This window comes from Lycium ferocissimum, chromosome 7 (genome assembly GCF_029784015.1).
Source record: "Lycium ferocissimum isolate CSIRO_LF1 chromosome 7, AGI_CSIRO_Lferr_CH_V1, whole genome shotgun sequence".
NCBI classification, from domain to species: domain Eukaryota; kingdom Viridiplantae; phylum Streptophyta; class Magnoliopsida; order Solanales; family Solanaceae; genus Lycium; species Lycium ferocissimum.
The window spans coordinates 53776456-53793801 of record NC_081348.1 but is presented as its reverse complement, the minus strand read 5'-3'; the positions used below and the strand labels follow the sequence as shown (position 1 = coordinate 53793801).

Genomic DNA, 17346 nt, shown 5'->3' with positions numbered 1-17346 from the left:
CCTTGTTGAGGTTGTGAACTTTGAACTTCTGAGGCATTATCACCTATTTCTTGTCCTAATGAGTTACTATTTGAACTAACTTTCACTTCTTTCACTGGACTGCTTTGGCTTGCACTCTTCTCTTGTTGCTTTTCTACTACTTTTCTTTTCGTGTTGTCTGGTTACCCTCATCTATTGTAAATCTTTCAGTGATCCACTCTTTTGTGCTGGGCTGATTCTCCTTTACATATCCATCTTGACTCTTTTCTGTTGTGTTTGCAGTTTTTTGTGCTGAACCAGAAGTGCTACATTCCACCTTATCCTCTTCATTATAGTTATTCTCCAATATTGCAAAGGTGTTTTGTGTTGCTACTTTGTCTGCATCTGCATCCATATTCTTGGTATTATCTCCCACTTTTCCTATTATGATGCCACTTTTATCCCTTATATATTTACTTGTTCTAGTCATCCATTCTTGTTTGCCATGTTTAAAGCTGGGCAGATCATTGTTGATTTTCTTCCTCTGATCTGCAGCAGTCCCAACTTCATGATTTTCCTTTCTCAATTTCTCCCTGTATTGTTTCTCCAATTCTGGATGTAGAGCCCTACAATCAGCTTCCCCATGGCCTTGAAGTTTGCAATGCTTGCAATATTTAGGAAGGTAATCATAATTAATTTTAATCCACTTTGATTTCAGTTCACCCGTGATATCGTTCTCCTCAGATATGTGAATTCTTTGAGGATGTTCTGCTAGTAAATAAATTTCCACTTTCACCTTTGCACAACTAGGTCTTGTTCTGTTTGTTGTTGCCAGATCTACAACTAGTGGTTTCCCAACAGTTGAAGCCATTGAGAAAACTGCTTCTCTTGCAAAGAAATTCAGAGGCAACTCTGGAAAACTAATCCATGCTACAACCACTAAGGTTTCCTCCTTTGGATTAAACCAAGGGTTCCAGATTAATGGTCGCATCTGACAATATCTATCATGTATCTTTAAATAATAAGCAGGGGTAGACATCATCCTTACATAGTCTTCTAGCAAATTGAGACGAATTAAGATGTGTCTCTCTTCTATCAATCCAATTGTACAAGGACCTTTAATCCCACATTGTCTTTGGTACAGCAGTCCTTAATTCCTTTATGTCAATGTTATCGTACGAAAACTTACCAAGAATTGCATATTGTAAGTTTTCTTGAATTATCAATTGTTTGACCTCCGATGACTTCCAACATAAATGTGGTTCTCCCTGAACGTAAGTCACCGGTTTAGGAGGTACTACAATCTGGGCAGCAACATTTGTAATTGGCTTCAAAATATTGGCATAGCTAGTTGAAGGTTGAGTGGTAGGCAAAATCGTAGGTATGTTTGTGGTTTTTTGGATGGCTTGTGGTAGAGTATCAGGGATAGTAGGTACGTTTATGGTTTTTTGGGTAGTTTGTGGTTGAGGGACCGCAGGTTGAATGGTCTCCGGAGGAGGCTATCCTCCGGTGGGGTTGGCCATAGTGGCCGTCAATTGTGATTGCTTTCAGGCGGCTAGGGCTCCTCAAGAAAGGCCTTATGATGCAAATTATTCTAGTCTAAGGCAAATTTATTGTCTATGATGTTGCAATTTCGTTTTGTTGTCAATAAAGCTTTATCATAGAAAGAAAAAAAAAATCCTCGTGTATATCGTTTATTAGGAAATACTCCAATTTTATATCCAAACCATATATGTCAAATAAGGATTTCTACTCTCTAGAGGCCAAAATTTAAGATTTACTCAACTTTTTCCTGTTTTATTATATTACTGTCGTTACTCCAGATGCTAATTGGTGGCAAAAATCTATTTGTTGTTTTTCCCTTGATTATCTATTTGCTTAGTGTTGATTCTTTTAATTTTACAAGTGACTTTAACTTAGGAGTTGTTTGGATATAGGGGTTTTTTTGCAATTTGATATCTCATATTAGTGTTTAGTTATACATTAGACTGATGTTTTGGTTAGTTTTTTAAGATGAGTTACTGGTGTGTGAAATTGTTTTTTACACTCACTAAACTTTTAACTTTTTTGCAAGTGAATTACATTATCCAAACACAATTTCAGCTACTCCCTCTGTCTCATTTACATGAAGGTGTTTGACTGGGCACGAAGTTTAAGAAATAAAGAAAAACTTTTGAAAATTGTTGTCTAAAATAAACTATAAAAATTTGTGTGCAAACATTGTTTCATTAATGATAAAAATGTAGATTTAAAGTTGAATTGTTACTAAATATAAAAATGTGTTATTCTTTTTGGGATTGACTAAAAAAGAAAGAGTGTCATATAAAGTGGGACGGAGGGAGTATTAAATACCATTATTGAACTTGAACTTCAAACTTTTTTTTTTCTTTGATTTCAACCAAATGTATATATCAAACGCCTGCGTAATTTCAACGTAGATATACATTTTTCAATATAATTCAAGTCTGAATAAAGTGTCTTTTGAGAGGAAATGTGAAAAAGAAGTGTTCGACAACTTAAGGAAATGTGAAAAAGAAGTGTTCCACAACTTTTCAGTCTTTCATAGGGTCACCTAGCAATGATGGTAGTTATTCCTAGGAAAAGATAGGTAGTTGAAATTATCTAGGAAAAGGAAGTGCTATTCACCCTAAGAAATGAATCCACCAGCCTATAATTAAAGTCGTTTAAGTATTCGACTTAAAACCCTACTTCTTAATCTCCTCATATATAAGTTAATACTAGTTGTACCTTTTTGTATATCTTTTGGCTACTTAATTTTGCTTTGCATCAATATCGGAACCAAAAAAATCATTCAAAGAGTACAGGTGAAGTGGTAGATATGGTTTGAATTTCTCCGCCGTTAGTGGAAATTATAATTTGAACCATGGGAATGAAAAACCTTTCGATAGAGAGCAATTTACTCTCTTTAATTAGAGAGTTCATTAGGAGCTAATTTGAATTAATCGATTCAATAGAATTATATGATTGTCACGACTTTGAAGCAACTGTGCAGTGTAAACTAAATCCAACTAATGCATGTATATCAGCTAGGACGTTACCTGATGATATCATTCTAGTTAAGTTTAAAGTATTTTAAATAGGCTATCAGGTGAAAATAAGATTGATTACCTACTTTTATTTTGAAAATGAAACTGATATTTGAAAAATTGTAAGTCATTTTATTCTTAAATAATTATTTTACAATTTAATTAACCCCTCTCTATCTCTTTATTTTATATTCCTTTTTTTTTTTCTTTTTTTTTTGGGTGCGTGTGTGTGCGTTTGTGTGTGTGTTTGCGAATGGGGGCTAAAATCAAGAAAAGGTGGTATACACTGTACTGTAGTTTTGTCGGCAAGAAAGTGCTGACAAACGAGGTTTGATGGGGCTAGGTTAAGGACACGTGGGCCCTTCTCCTTCGTTTATAGGAGTAAGCCACTGCATGTCTTTACCCCTTGTCTAGTCAACCTTGCCTTTTCTTTTTTATCATTGATTTAATATTTCCTATTGATTTAATATTTCCTACTTTTGTTTATTATTCCACTTGACAATAACTACTTACCCCATCCCATTTTTATGTTTTTTTTACTCTCTATATAAAAAAAAATGATATCTTCCCTTATTAGAAATTATTAATTATAGTAATTTCGTTTTATTTTTATAATGACATGATTGTTGGACTTTACCACACGCTTATTTACATTATTAGATATGAAAAACCGTGCATAGCACGGGCCCAGCAAAATATAATTGTTTTTTGCAGTCTGTGTTCTTACGTTAGTTTTGGTATCGTCAATATGCGACTTGATAAGCTTGACCATATAGTAATTTGACGGTGAAGACACAATAATGCAAAACTGCTTTTCGAGTGAACCAATTAGTTATTTCGAATTCTTGGTGATTGACTTGAGGCAATTGAAGAGTTACAAGATGCCAATAACTGCAATTATAGGAAAATAGTTAATTTACTACTATAACTCTGTATACGGGTAAAACCGAGGATACAAGCACGCTCGGTTTCCCGTTGTTATGGTTATGCTCGGTCACGGTACGACTATCTCCCCGGAAATGAGGCTTCGAGTTCGGGCCGGGATGAGGCGATAAAGGAAGGGCGATTGACTGCCATTAGCAGAAAATCGAAATATCCGTCCTCAACCGGATATTTCAGCGTCTATCTCGACAATACAGCTGTCACCAGATTTACTTGCTTTATTTAGAGTTGTACTAGGGTTGAAACTCCTCTACTATATAAAGAGGAGGTTATCATTCATGAAGGGGGTTGGCAATAGCAAGGAGAGAAATAGTTTACATCAACTATCATAAGAATCTTATTAAATCTGTTCCCATCTGTTCTTAAGTTCATTTTTATTATACCTCGTGAGAGTTCGTAACAAAAGGTATCGACCTTGATTTCTATACCCGAGGCCAGACGCACTTAACATTTGGTCAAATCTGCTTCTCTGTTCATTTATTGACATGTCTCGCTATTTAATCTTGAATTGAATTTAGCCACATATCTTTGGCATCACACATAAATTTAATTGTTCTCCGTTTTAAGGTTAAATGCTTTTGTTCAATACAACATTTTGGTCTCGATTGTTTTTTAATGTTAATCGTGTCCAACTTAGTTTGTTCTTGCGCTCGTGGCAACAATTGCGAGAATCCAAAACCGCTAGACATCTCGGAAGAGATCATAGCACAATTGTAAAATCGAGGCCGTGCACGATTTTTCAATGCGGAGGAAAGAAAGCTTACTTGAGATCAAAAAGGATCAAGATGTTGCCATATACCGGAGAAAAAAGTGGTGGCGTAACGTTTAAAGACTACGGTCAAGAGATTTCGGGCGTAAACGAATTAAACGGGACAACGAACCCAAATAAAACGTGATCGCAGTCAAGGCTAGGCAATGATCTCGCCGACGACCTAAAATGGTTAAGAAAAGACCCACGATCTAAAAGCTACTTAAAAACATATGCAATCGGCCTTCCATGCTCGCACGCAAAGGCCCATGTCGACCTAAAAATTCAACGTTAAAAGACCACGGTCTAAAAATGCAAAAATGTCATAATCGGAGCTCAATCACATCTAAATTACGAATAAAGCAACGAATATCAAAATCAACACGGACTAAAACGATAAAATCGATGAGCCGTTACCATTGAATTTTGGAAACAATATGGCGAAATTATCGAATGCGTAAACCGTCATATGAAGACAACGATCGAACAGAGAGTCGACTTTTTTGCAAATATCGATACAAATTTTGATTCATACATACATAAAGTAGATCCAAGGTTACAAGTACAACCGTAGCAACCATAGTGGCCGTTATTAAAGAAACAAAAGGTGTAAAAAATATAAAAGTTTTAAGGGACACAAGGCCCCGAACCAATCTTCGTCGTACCCCTCGGCCTCATTTTTATCAAGAAGGATAACCGGAAGAGTCGATATACACATGATCCTGGAGTGATCGAATGTAGCGCACAAAAAATTTGCTAACGAGGGAAAAACGTATCCGAACGACGACCTCGACGGCCCCATCACGTTCGATATCAAAGACATCGATCGCCGGCATATGATAAGTCGGCAATACGATGACTTGAACGGTGGCGACCGATCCCGAGTAGCTTAGCTAATATCATCCGATGGAGAGTCATCGCTGGGACTACTAGATCGCATCGCTCGGGCTATACCGGACGGATTCAACATGACAGAAACGACGAAGGGTGAGATCACTATACCGGCATGGTGAACTACGCAGCCAGACAAAATTTTATGTGACAGAGTGAGATTGTACACGTTTACCGTGGAACATGTGCAGAGCGGCCCTTCGAGGCGCATCAAGTATTGAAATTCCTAATTCGTAAAGCATCAAAATTATCCATGGTGAACAATAGCCGCAAAAGAAATGTTACCTATAAAGGCGCGTATAGAAGCGAAAGCGGAAGAATGCCCGGCATCCCGATCCCGATCGTTCTAAGATCTAGCGGAGAAGGGCTGATGAATAGCGGAATACCGAAGACCTTTGTGGTGCCCGATGAGCTAATGCCCGTTCGACCGTCAACTCGAGCAAGTCACATTGTTCGTCCATCTACCGAAGTGTATGCTCTGGAGAGCTCGTACATGCGTTCGGTTTCTTAAAATTAACCGTATCGTTTTGCTTGGTCCTATTTAGGAAGTGGTCGTTTACACACGTGGTTTGGGCATCAAACAAAAGCGATGCCACAACCCGAGGTGAAACATACATTCGCCAAGGCGGCGTAACCAAGCCCTTAACATAGATCCATTCGAGAGGTAAAGTACCCAGATTGGTTAGCTAACGTCGTAGTAGTGCCTAAAAAGGGAATAAGTTTAGAATGTGCGTAGATTATAAAGATTTAAACAAATCGCCGTTAAAGGAGCTCTTATTGAAAACTTCGAAAGTCACGACACGCCGAGTTTCTCGATGCCTATTTCGGGCGTACAAATCCCGCTCGAGCCTCTGTAACTAGGTTTGGCACATATTGTTATAACGTTTCGACGCGCGCCCATCGCTAAGTGAACACCTGTGAGGATGGAAGACAGATGACAAGAGTCCCCGCGAGCGCAGGAGATTTGAAATTTTGAAATTCAAGATATTACGCTCGAAGCCGCACTACGAGCTTGTCCATGGTATCATCAAATCAAGTCAAAATTTTGCTTTTAAGCTCCTCCTGGCACAAAGATTAACCACTTCTTACCGATTCAAGATCTCGGTGAAAGTAACGTTTCTTCTCATTGCTCAAGAAAAGCACGGACCCCCGAATGTCACGCGCCTGCGTAACTCAAAAGAAAAAGGAACCTCTGTCCACACCAAAATGAAGAGCAATTGAAGTTAAAACTAGATAAAAAAACACAAGAACAAAACTTACCCACATTCGATACTGTTTCGGGCCTCGTTAAAAAGACGCGCGGTAACGCGTACCCCCTCGTCCATTTACCGACTCGTGGAGACGGGTATGATATTGAATACAAACCCCCTCCATCAAATCACCGGATTTTGTGGCCGATAAATAGTGGCCACCTCGGGACTAGCCGAGCGGACCCGTACACATGTTCATGTAAAAGGGTCCGGCAAACCTTAAGTTATCGGCCTCTTTCGATTCGGGTCGGAACTAGGAGCCGAGATAAAATCGATTCTCTCTCGTAACCTATGAAATCCTAGCGGCCGTACCAATGTTGTTAACCCCAAAACGATCGGCGGGGGGGGATGGCAAGCGGTTCGCTCAAAAACCAACATACCTCGGCCAGCGGGTATTTCATAACCTTCGTGATACCGGCAAGGGCCCTCCGCCAAGGCCACCTTGATTTTCTTTAGCTTTATCGTCATCGGCGGGGAATATCCACCAGGGAGGCGGGAGAATGCGAAACCATTATGCAAATTATCATTTTAGATGAGGCCACAGCTTGTATCAGAAGGACGGAACCAATATCATACAAAGGCAAAATAGTAGGTACCTTAGAACCTGACGCCAATGAAGTTGCCTTCGATAAGACGGCCGCGGCCGGTAATTTTTCGTGAAAAAGAGGTCATTGATTTCTCCATAGAAGTATGGATCCGAGGCCCCGACCTTCGACCCGATGATCCCCGAAAATCATCCGTCGACCTCGAGATACCACTCCCCGACCCGGCACCGAAATTCGGACAGCTTTCACCAAAGGCGGGAGGGATTACAACGCAAGAACCGGTGAAATCATGCTCGAGGAGCTCGTCAATAAGATGATGCCAATCCAACGCCTGATCATCATTGTCAGAATGGTCCAATAATTAACCAACAACCTCAGCGTCCAAAGCACGGGCTGAGATATCTTCCGACGAGGTCTCTCGAATAACGACCCTCGATCTTTTCTTAGCCTGGGAAGGAGCTCGAGAAGATTCAGAGGATTTTCTTTTTCTCCTTTCAACTAGGTCTCCCTGATCGGGAGCTTCGATATCCTGCTCGTCGAGACCTCATACTAGGGCTATTCCATGAGTTACCCCGAATTCTATGTAAAGCGGCCTTTGACAAACGTGTCCACTTTAAGCAAAAAAGAAGAAGGATCCGACGTTGCCATTACCTAACTAACGTGGCATATTGCACGAGTCGAAAGGATGACGAGCTCCAAGGGAAAGACTTACCATGGAGTCCCGACCTCCCAACGGGATCGACAAAAGCCTAAAAACTCCTTGGCACGTTAAAGACCACGGTCTAAAAATGCAAAAATGTCATAATCGAGTCAAGAGTTGGGAACCGATAACGTCAACACGGACGCCCATCCATTCGAATTTTGGTCGAAGGCGTACCGAACCGCACCAAGGGTTCGGAAATTTTGATTCATACGTTGTATACACACGAACAAGTAAAGGTTCACTATAGGTACAGGCACGCGGCCGAATCGCATCAACATGAAGTTACTTACGGTTTGGGTTCTATTTCTCGGGAAACGGCAATTTGTTAGCGGGAATCAAATCCGCTGTCCTGATTCGAACAAACCTGCCCTGCCATCCTCGATCTCTATCTTCATCCAGATCAGAGAAGGGCATTTTCCAGCTCGTTTTGAGAGTTTTATCATTCTCCCTCTGAAGACACGGGGGCTATATAGCCGAAGTAGGTGGTGCACCGTGAACGGAATGTTTACGTTTGTAGCAAAATAACGGAGGAGCTTAACGATCCTCCAAAATGATAAGTGAATTTGGACGAGGGTAATCTCGTACCGCTTGTAAATCGACCACACATGGTGGTCGAGTTTGCTGAATGTGAAAAGGTAAGTATAAACACTTAAGTACCCTTCCACGTAGCTCGATATGGCTTCATCCTGATCGGGAATAACAACCTCCTTACCTTTCCACCCACAGTCTTCCTTGACTTGCTCGAGTTTATTCGGGGGTATCGTGCACAAATAGGCTGATATTTTGACACCCCGATCCCCTTGTTGAGAAGGTTTCTCGACTGACGGCCAAAGTCCCGAATAGTTAAACGACCTTCTTGAGGAATGAAGTCGATCGGCAGAATATGGCGGTTTAGGACCGAAGCGTCTCATGAGGCCTTAGCCTTTGAGGATGTGCTCGTCATTTTGAAATTATGAAGATAAGAAGGTTTTGAATGAGGATTTGAAGACTGAACAGGAAATTAAGAAAATGATATGAAGATATGAAGGTATGACGGCTTGAAGATATGAAGATCAACGTATCCAGTGCACACGAAGGTAAAAATTCCATTTGGTAAAAGTCGGAAAGTGAAAAAAGAAGGGAAAACTTGCTTTTATAGAGTGGGACGGAGACGCTTTACCTTCCGCAACCGTCTTCAGAGCCAACGAGGCTTCGACACGTGTCAATGTCGGACAGATGTGATGGTTTTGACCTTGATCCTATCTAATCATGGGAAGCGTACGCGAGAAGGAACCGGGCCGTCCATTCAACCAACAGATCGTGCTTAAACGGGCGACCTTCCGAAGAGACCTAAATCGGAACCTCGTGCGAACACCTCCATGATCGAGTAAAGCTTCCGAATATTTCGCAAAGGATGTTGTTTCGAACCAGTTGTGGCCGAGTTTAATAACAAGATGCTCGATTACGGTGGCCGGTAGCAAAACATGTCTGGTTTTTTCGGATTATGAAATAAGTGATTACTGATCGAATATAACAAGGGCATGTACGAAGGTTTGGGTATAAACAATACACATGGAATGCTCAATAAAGTCCAATAACAACCAATTTGCAAAATTCCATTAAAGATTTTTTCCATTTCATAAAATTTCGACTATGCCTACATCGATACATGAAATTATGAAGATAATAAAAAAGGAAGAAACCCTAATCTACGATCACACGAATTGGTAAAAACAAAAATAAGGCGGTTTTTATTAGAGCCACACCCTTACTCAACCTAACAAGTCGGAGGATGAGATCTCTGAGTTTATCCAAGGGATACGGCAATGACGAGTGATACCGATTAGATGTCCCCATGAGTGCACCGAGTAGGTGGATGACCGGCCGGATATCCGGGGATATCCCGGTGAAGGTTTTTTCTTTATGGAAATGTTGATTACCGAGCACAATCACTGGTGTAGTTTCACCCAAAGGCATTTCCCGACGGGTCCCCATAATATGGCGAGTTCGAACTCGAGATCCAACCCCCGAATGCACAACGGGAAAACTTCCAGCCTCCTTGCGTCTAGGTGGCCTCGATGGAGCGGGTGTCTCATCGAGCACAATCTTCCTCGAACTACGTCCTCGGCTACCGACTTTCCTTTGGAAGCCCTCCTCGTCCGAAGTCCTGGAAACCAAAGGTATTTGCCTTTTATCGGAAACCAATTGATGTCGAAACGATTAGATTAAGAAGTTACCATGGTCTTTGCCTTTCCACCCTTCAGGTGCCATTCTTCTCCAAGAACGGCCTAAGCTACGGAAGCCCGGAGAAGGGCAATCACCCATTCAAAAATAACAGTTTCAAGCGTGGGCTCAACCGGATCCGGTGAAGGGTTTCACACTTCGGGAAAATTGACAGATGATGGACGGTGAAGTTGAACCGTGCGTATCATCACGAACCGGTGAAGCCATCCTCGATTATAATCGTCTTCGGGGGTCGATTAGGCTTCGCCCGAAAGCTAACAATTCTCCCTCGGATCACCCGAGGTATATATAAATAAAGCAAATAATCGAGGGTAAAAACGACTCCGGCCGCATTGATCAACTTATCAATGCAGAACACGAGCCTCCAAATTTGGGGGCCGATCTGCCCGATACATTTCTGATATTGACGGCAAAAGTCCTCGATTATTCTATGAAAAGGGAGGGCGAACCCTATGGCAAAGGGATAAGTGTATGATAACGAGTAACCGGCAACGTGATGATTTATTTTCACACCCGACGTCTGCGCCTAGATGGCAATCTTCCCTGACCGTAGTAATGGCGCTATCACCGATACAAGATTCAAAATCTTCCACCGGTTGAAGATGACGGACTTTACAGTCGTTCGTATAAATAAAACCCGACGAAACAATACCAGCAGCAATAGATTCTAACTCCCTATCAGAGCCAGCGGCTCCAGTTGATGGCATGAACGAATGCTGATCTTCACCCTGAGTCAATAACGGTACGTAAGCCATGATCGTGGAAGGTCCTCCTTAACAAAAGGTATTCACACCCTGGAACAAGAAGATTGAAGATTCGAAGAGTATTATGGGCTCAATGCAGGAATATCAGTAGGTTTTGAGGTAGAACAAAGTGAGATTTGAAGAAGTGCAGATGCATGGAAAAGAAAGAAGACATGGGCTTTATATAGAAAGAGATTTAAGAGATCTTGTAGCGTATCAAGGATTCTGATACAAGGAGGATTCCCCAAAAAGATTTGGCGACTCGGTAATAATGACCTAGCATCGGGCAGAGCGAGATTTGACTTAAAGGTCCCCTCCTAGGTAATTGAAGGCGGCTGCTCAGTTTATTTGGGTCCATTCCCCGCCGTCAGTAATTGTACCTCGGGAAATAGGGGGACTATCTGTATACTGGTAAAATCGAGGATACAGGCACGCTCGTTTTTCCGTTGTTATGGTTATGCTCGGTCACGGTACGACGGTCTCCCCGGGAACAAGGCTTCGAATTCGAGCCGGGATGAGGCGATAAAGAAAGGGCGATTGACTGCCATTAGCGGAAGACCGAAATATCCGTCCTCAACCGGATATTTCGGCATCGATCTCGGCAATACAACTGTCACCAGATTTACTTGCGTTATTTAGAGTTGTACTAGGGTTGAAACTCGTCTACTATATAAAGAGGAGGTTATCGTTCATGAAGTGGGTTGGCAATAGCAAGGAGAGAAATAGTTTACATCAACTATCATAAGAATCTTATTAAATCCGTTCCCATCTGTTCTTAAGTTCATTTTTATTATACCTCGTGAGAGTTCGTAACAAAAGGTATCAACCTCGGTTTCTATACCCGAGGCCAGACGCACTTAACAGTTGGTCAGATCTGCTTCTCTGTTCATTTATTGACATATCTCGCTATTTAAACTTGAATTGAATTTAGCCACATATCTTTGGCATCACGCATAAATTTAATTGTTCTCCGTTTTAAGGTTAAACAAACTCAACATGATATCACGATGCTCTATTTTTTATTTTTTTTGCTATTCTACGGTAGTGACAACTTCAATTACGATTTTGATGTTGCACCCTTAATTCCAAATTTGATAACATCTTGTGGAATTTTGATTCCAAAAGAATATCGGAAACAACATTTATATTTTTGTAGCTTTCAAAATATAAAGTAAATGCATTATGGTTTGAAATGTTTAAAGATAAAATAGACAGAGTAATAATAAACCTAGAAGAACACAAAAAAAAAAATGGAATAAGTATAGTATTGTGGGTCCCACAGATCCATATGACCCTCTCATACATTCCCTAGCACATGCCCTTGAGCACATCACCTTTTCTAGGAACTTAAAAAGCACTCAAACTTGTCCCTATTTACTAAAATGTTAAAAGACAAATAATGAAATAAATTCAAGAATCAATGGCAAAATGTAGATATAAAAACAGGACCCACAATATTAGTGCTAGGGACGCATTTGAAACAAAATAGAAAGGCATATGGGTTTATAGTCAATTCTGGGAGTAGTACAAATTTCCATTCAACTATGTGCAACACTATAAAGCATAACTTCTTGGAAATACCATAATTACCCTCAAAATTGCCAGGCAAGCATGTCGACCCCCATTCTCTAACCCACTCTTCTATATGGTTGAAAAATAAAAGGCAAAAGTCATAGATAGCTCCCTAAACTTTGTCACATTTTTCTCTGGGGTACCTAAACCGAGGGTTGTACCTATTGGGTACCTAAACCAGTCCAAATTCGATCCCATTGGGTACCTTTTTCACAATAATCATCAAAATTAAGAGAGTGTATTACACTCTCCATGACATGGCAACTTTGTCAAATGAAAACGTGACACGTGGCGGTTGGGTCCATCATAATAATTAAAAAATGACATGTGGCATTGGGTCCAAAATAATTATAAGTAAAAAAAAAAAAAAAAAAATCTGCGGCCCCACCCCACCCTACCATTCCCTTGCTTCTTTCTTCCTCGTAGAAAAATCCCAATTCCACTTTCAAGATAAATCCCCCTCTCCCCTTTCTTCTTCCTCCCTTCCAAGCTCTAATATTTTAATTTAATGTCTAATAAATAGTTTATGGATAAATAACTTATTATTTTAAGGATGAATTAATGGAGTAATGAAAGAAATAAATTTTCGTAGAAAATGTTGGATATTACAGAGGTTGGGTTTAGAGCTTGTTTTTTGGGGGTGGTTTTCGGTGGAAAATAAGGGCGTTAAAGGGTCTGTTTAAGGTGTAGGGTGGTAACGATGGTGGGTTGTTGGTGGTACAGTGGTGGTGGGTTAAAGGGTTTAAGGTTTAAGGAACAGTGGTGGTACAGTGGTGCGGTGATGTTAAAGAGTGGTGTTTAGGGTGGGTTTAAGATTTAAGAAACAAGGAAGCCACGGGAGGGTGGTGACGGGGTGGCGACGGGGTGGGGAATGACAGTGTGGGGTAGAGATGGTGATGGGTCTGTTTATGGTGAGTAAAAAAATTGAAGAAGAACGGAAAAGCCTACTTAAAATGAAGAGAGGGAGAGATGAGGGAGCAGTGGTTCGTGTTGGAGGGATTGGAGTTCACCGGTGGCGGCGGCGGCTTTAGTGTTGGCAGCGGGAAGGAAAAACGTGAAGAAGAAAGAGAAAAAATAAAAATAAATGAAAAATAGGGTAAATAATGTCTCTCACGCTCCTCTCTTGTGTGTATTACACACACTTCGCCACATCAGCAAAAGGTGGCTAAATGGTACAAATTCGGAGGAGTTTAGGTGTCAAATTGGAACAAGCTTAGGTTTAGGTGGCTATGAGAAAAATGTGACAAAGTTTAGGGGGCTATCTATGACTTTTGCCAAAATAAAAAGATAACTTGCAATTCTCACCACCATTTATCTAGAAGGATAATTTTTGTACTTTACATATATTTGACCGATATGTTAATTTTTTAAAATAATTTCTTAATTATGTATCCAATCAAACAATGTAACAGGAAGAACACGCCTATTCCTTTTATTTTGAAGCGTCATAATATAATTAAGCACCAAAGATTGCGGTTGGGTGATAGATATCCCTTCATTCTCAATTACAAGTCCCGAATTCGAATTTTGGAAATGGAGGTGTGTTAGATAGGGATCTTCTACCTTTTAAAATAAAATTTTCTGACTAGAATTTAAATTAATCGAGTCTCATCAATGCGGGTACAAAATATCTAAGAAGAAATAAGAATCATAATAATATAAAGAAGTGTCATAGAATAAAGTACTCATTTTTTCCGGCATCCTGTCATGGCCCAACGCCATAGGCCGCGACTGGTGCCGACTTGGGCACCCGTACTCACACGTACTACCCAAAGCAGATTTACAGACAAATTACACAAATATAGGGAGCAGATGTCATACACAATCATGGGTGCCGATAGAAATCGGCAAAACTGTCATGGCGGATGGGACCGCCCAAACGCATATCATACCAACGTAACCGAGCAGAACTCAGACACAACCCACACTTATGTCCAATGACCTCTAACAGAACCAACGGAGTCATATGACGGGACAGGGCCCCGCCGTACCCCTGAACAGATAAACATATGCATAACGGTAGAATATGTACCAAAATATGTCTCCGGACAAAGGAGCACTCCAAATGGCCGAATGGATATCCTATCCGTCGCGTCGCCAACCGGTCGTCCGTACCGCGGGCATGTAACGCAGCCCCCGAAGAACGAGGGGGGTCGCACGAACTATGTACCGAGTATGTAAAGCATAGAGTACCGTAAATAAAATTATAAACGTAAAATAAAGTCCGTAAAGCAAAAAGCGGTACGTAAAATAAGCACGATGTATTTAATATCAAGAAGAACATGCATGCAAGAACGGTGTCCGCCCCTTGCGGGACCGGGGAACGTGGTCGCCACTCTACGAACTGCGCCACACACATCATACTTCGTAAGATTTGCTCCGTCTCCGACACACATCATAATATCAAAGTACACATATATGCAAATATGGTTCGAGAACCAAACACATCATACTTTCGTAAACACATCATACTTCGGAATTTATATACGGTGCCCGGCCCTCAAGCGAGAAGCTCGGGAACCGTGCGCACGATATAAACCGGCCGGGACTCGGTGATGGAAATAGACTCTATGCACGAGCGAAAAAATGAGAAACTATATGCAAATGTAAAACATACTTTAGACTCAACGGAATATTTGAAACGAACATACCCGGGACGAAGGCGGAAGTCAAATCGGAATAGGACTATGCAAGGCGGTGCCTCGGGAAGCGTGCACATATCTCGAGTCAACCCGAGGTGGCGTATGAGAAGCCATAATCCTTAGTTACTCTAAAATCGGTTACGAATGTTTCAACGCTATCCGGATTCATTTATAAAAGTTATAGGCGTTTAAGTTATTTTTTCGACATAACATAAGATATCTAATTCAATTCTATTGAATGAATGAGAGCCAAATCTAGATTCGGATTTCTAGAAGTAGAGTCGTCCCAAAGGCCCATATCCGAACCTATAACGCCTAAGACATGCCAAAACAATGAAAGGTAAAGCTTTACATACCTTTTCGCTTCCTACGCCAATCCAAGATCAAATCCCAAACTCTCCAAAATCTACATTTGGTCACAATTACCAGACATTAGTCATGAATGCTTAAGAGTCCCCCTTTTTTTTTTTCCAATTTATCACTTTGCCTACCGAAATTTCGGCAGCATTTCCCCTGTAAATACAACGTTCCCAAGAATCTAACTCAGCCAATTTATCATCAACAATCCGAGAATTCAACTCGGCCAAACCAAACAACAATTCTAACAATTATTTCTATCAATCATTACAATATTCACAATGACCCGATCAATTGTACAATGCTACCTAAAACCTTCCAACTTCCATAAAAACATTAGTAACACATTTCTCTCATTCTAGATGCATAAGTTAGATCACCACCATACATTAGCAACATTATTCATGCAATGCAAAAATTCAAACCAATATTGCATCAACTTCCTCAAAATTCCAATAACAATTACAAATTCGTTCCAAATCACCAAACTTATATTCTTCATCATAGAACCCATAGTAGCGACAACTAAAATATCAGATAGAATTAAATCACCATAACTTGTCACACCACACCCCATTCGGCCACACTACAACACCCATATTTTCCATGGATTTTTCCATGTTTTCTATACATTACCACAACAAGCAACACATTACATGAAATGAACTCAATCTTCTACCCAACACAACACACACACGGCTTCACACACACCACCTCTACATTCATATTTTTCATGAATTCCATTCATTTTCATACACTACAACACGCACAACCATTCATATCATATAGAAGAAGAGAAATTCTTACCTTTTCCTTCAACTTCTTTACTTAGCCAAAGTCATGAGCTTGCAACAAAGAGGAAGATTCTTGCGTCAACAACTATACCATGTTGAAGAGCATCCTTGAATTGGTGGAAATTCATGAAGAAAGAAATTTTTGGGACAAGATTTCAAAGCTTCAATTTTCCATGGACATGGCCGAATGGCCTAGTCCTACTCTCCAAGTCTTGTTTTCATTTTTCATCTTTCTAAAGATGAAAACAAGCATGTCTTATTTATCCTTTCTTTCCACCACTTGTTTATATTTATAATTTGGTCCCTCAAATAAGCAATTTGGTCACATGTCCCCTTCTCCTATTTTCTAGAACTTTCTTGAATTACAAAGAAGACCAAGTGTCTTCTTGTGTACTCTTTAGTCCCCAAAAAAAAAATGAACATCTCCCACACATCACACGGCCAAGAGAGTGTTCAAGAACCTTCTTGAACATTTTGGTAAAATTACCATTTTACCCTTAGCCTTTTCACGAATTTACCATGAACTCCCTTGCGAATTTTCCTTTCTACCCTTGGCCTTTTTCCATATTTTCTTACTAATAATATTCATAAATAATATTCGCCAACACATTGTTCACCAAAATAATTTTTGGAAATAGTCTTACCTTTAATCTCTCGCAATTATTCCGAATTATCCAAACGTGCGAAATACGGCTATAACATTCTCCTCCCCTTTAGAACATTCGTCCACGAATGTTCAACTGGTCTTATAGGGTCTTTTAATTTTTCGGGAGGATTCTTTTATCGTTGTCCTTTCCTTCAAGCCCATTCCATATCTTTCATCCTTCTTTCCTTACTATCAAACTCCTAGATCCTTACATGAGTCCTCATTCCCTGTCATGGATTTCTTTTCCTGGTACTTGAAATTATTGCAACCCCTTTTTGTCCTAAG

The 17346-nt window shown here is 40.4% G+C and overlaps 1 long non-coding RNA gene across 1 annotated transcript; it reads left to right on the top strand.

Annotated features, from left to right (window-relative positions):
• The first annotated feature begins 257 nt into the window (after window positions 1-257).
• LOC132062980 (uncharacterized) lies at window positions 258-1085 on the top strand. The gene is made up of 3 exons (XR_009416292.1): window positions 258-380; window positions 514-640; window positions 769-1085. It is a non-coding gene; the product is annotated as an uncharacterized LOC132062980 (long non-coding RNA).
• Window positions 1086-17346: the final 16261 nt, after the last annotated feature.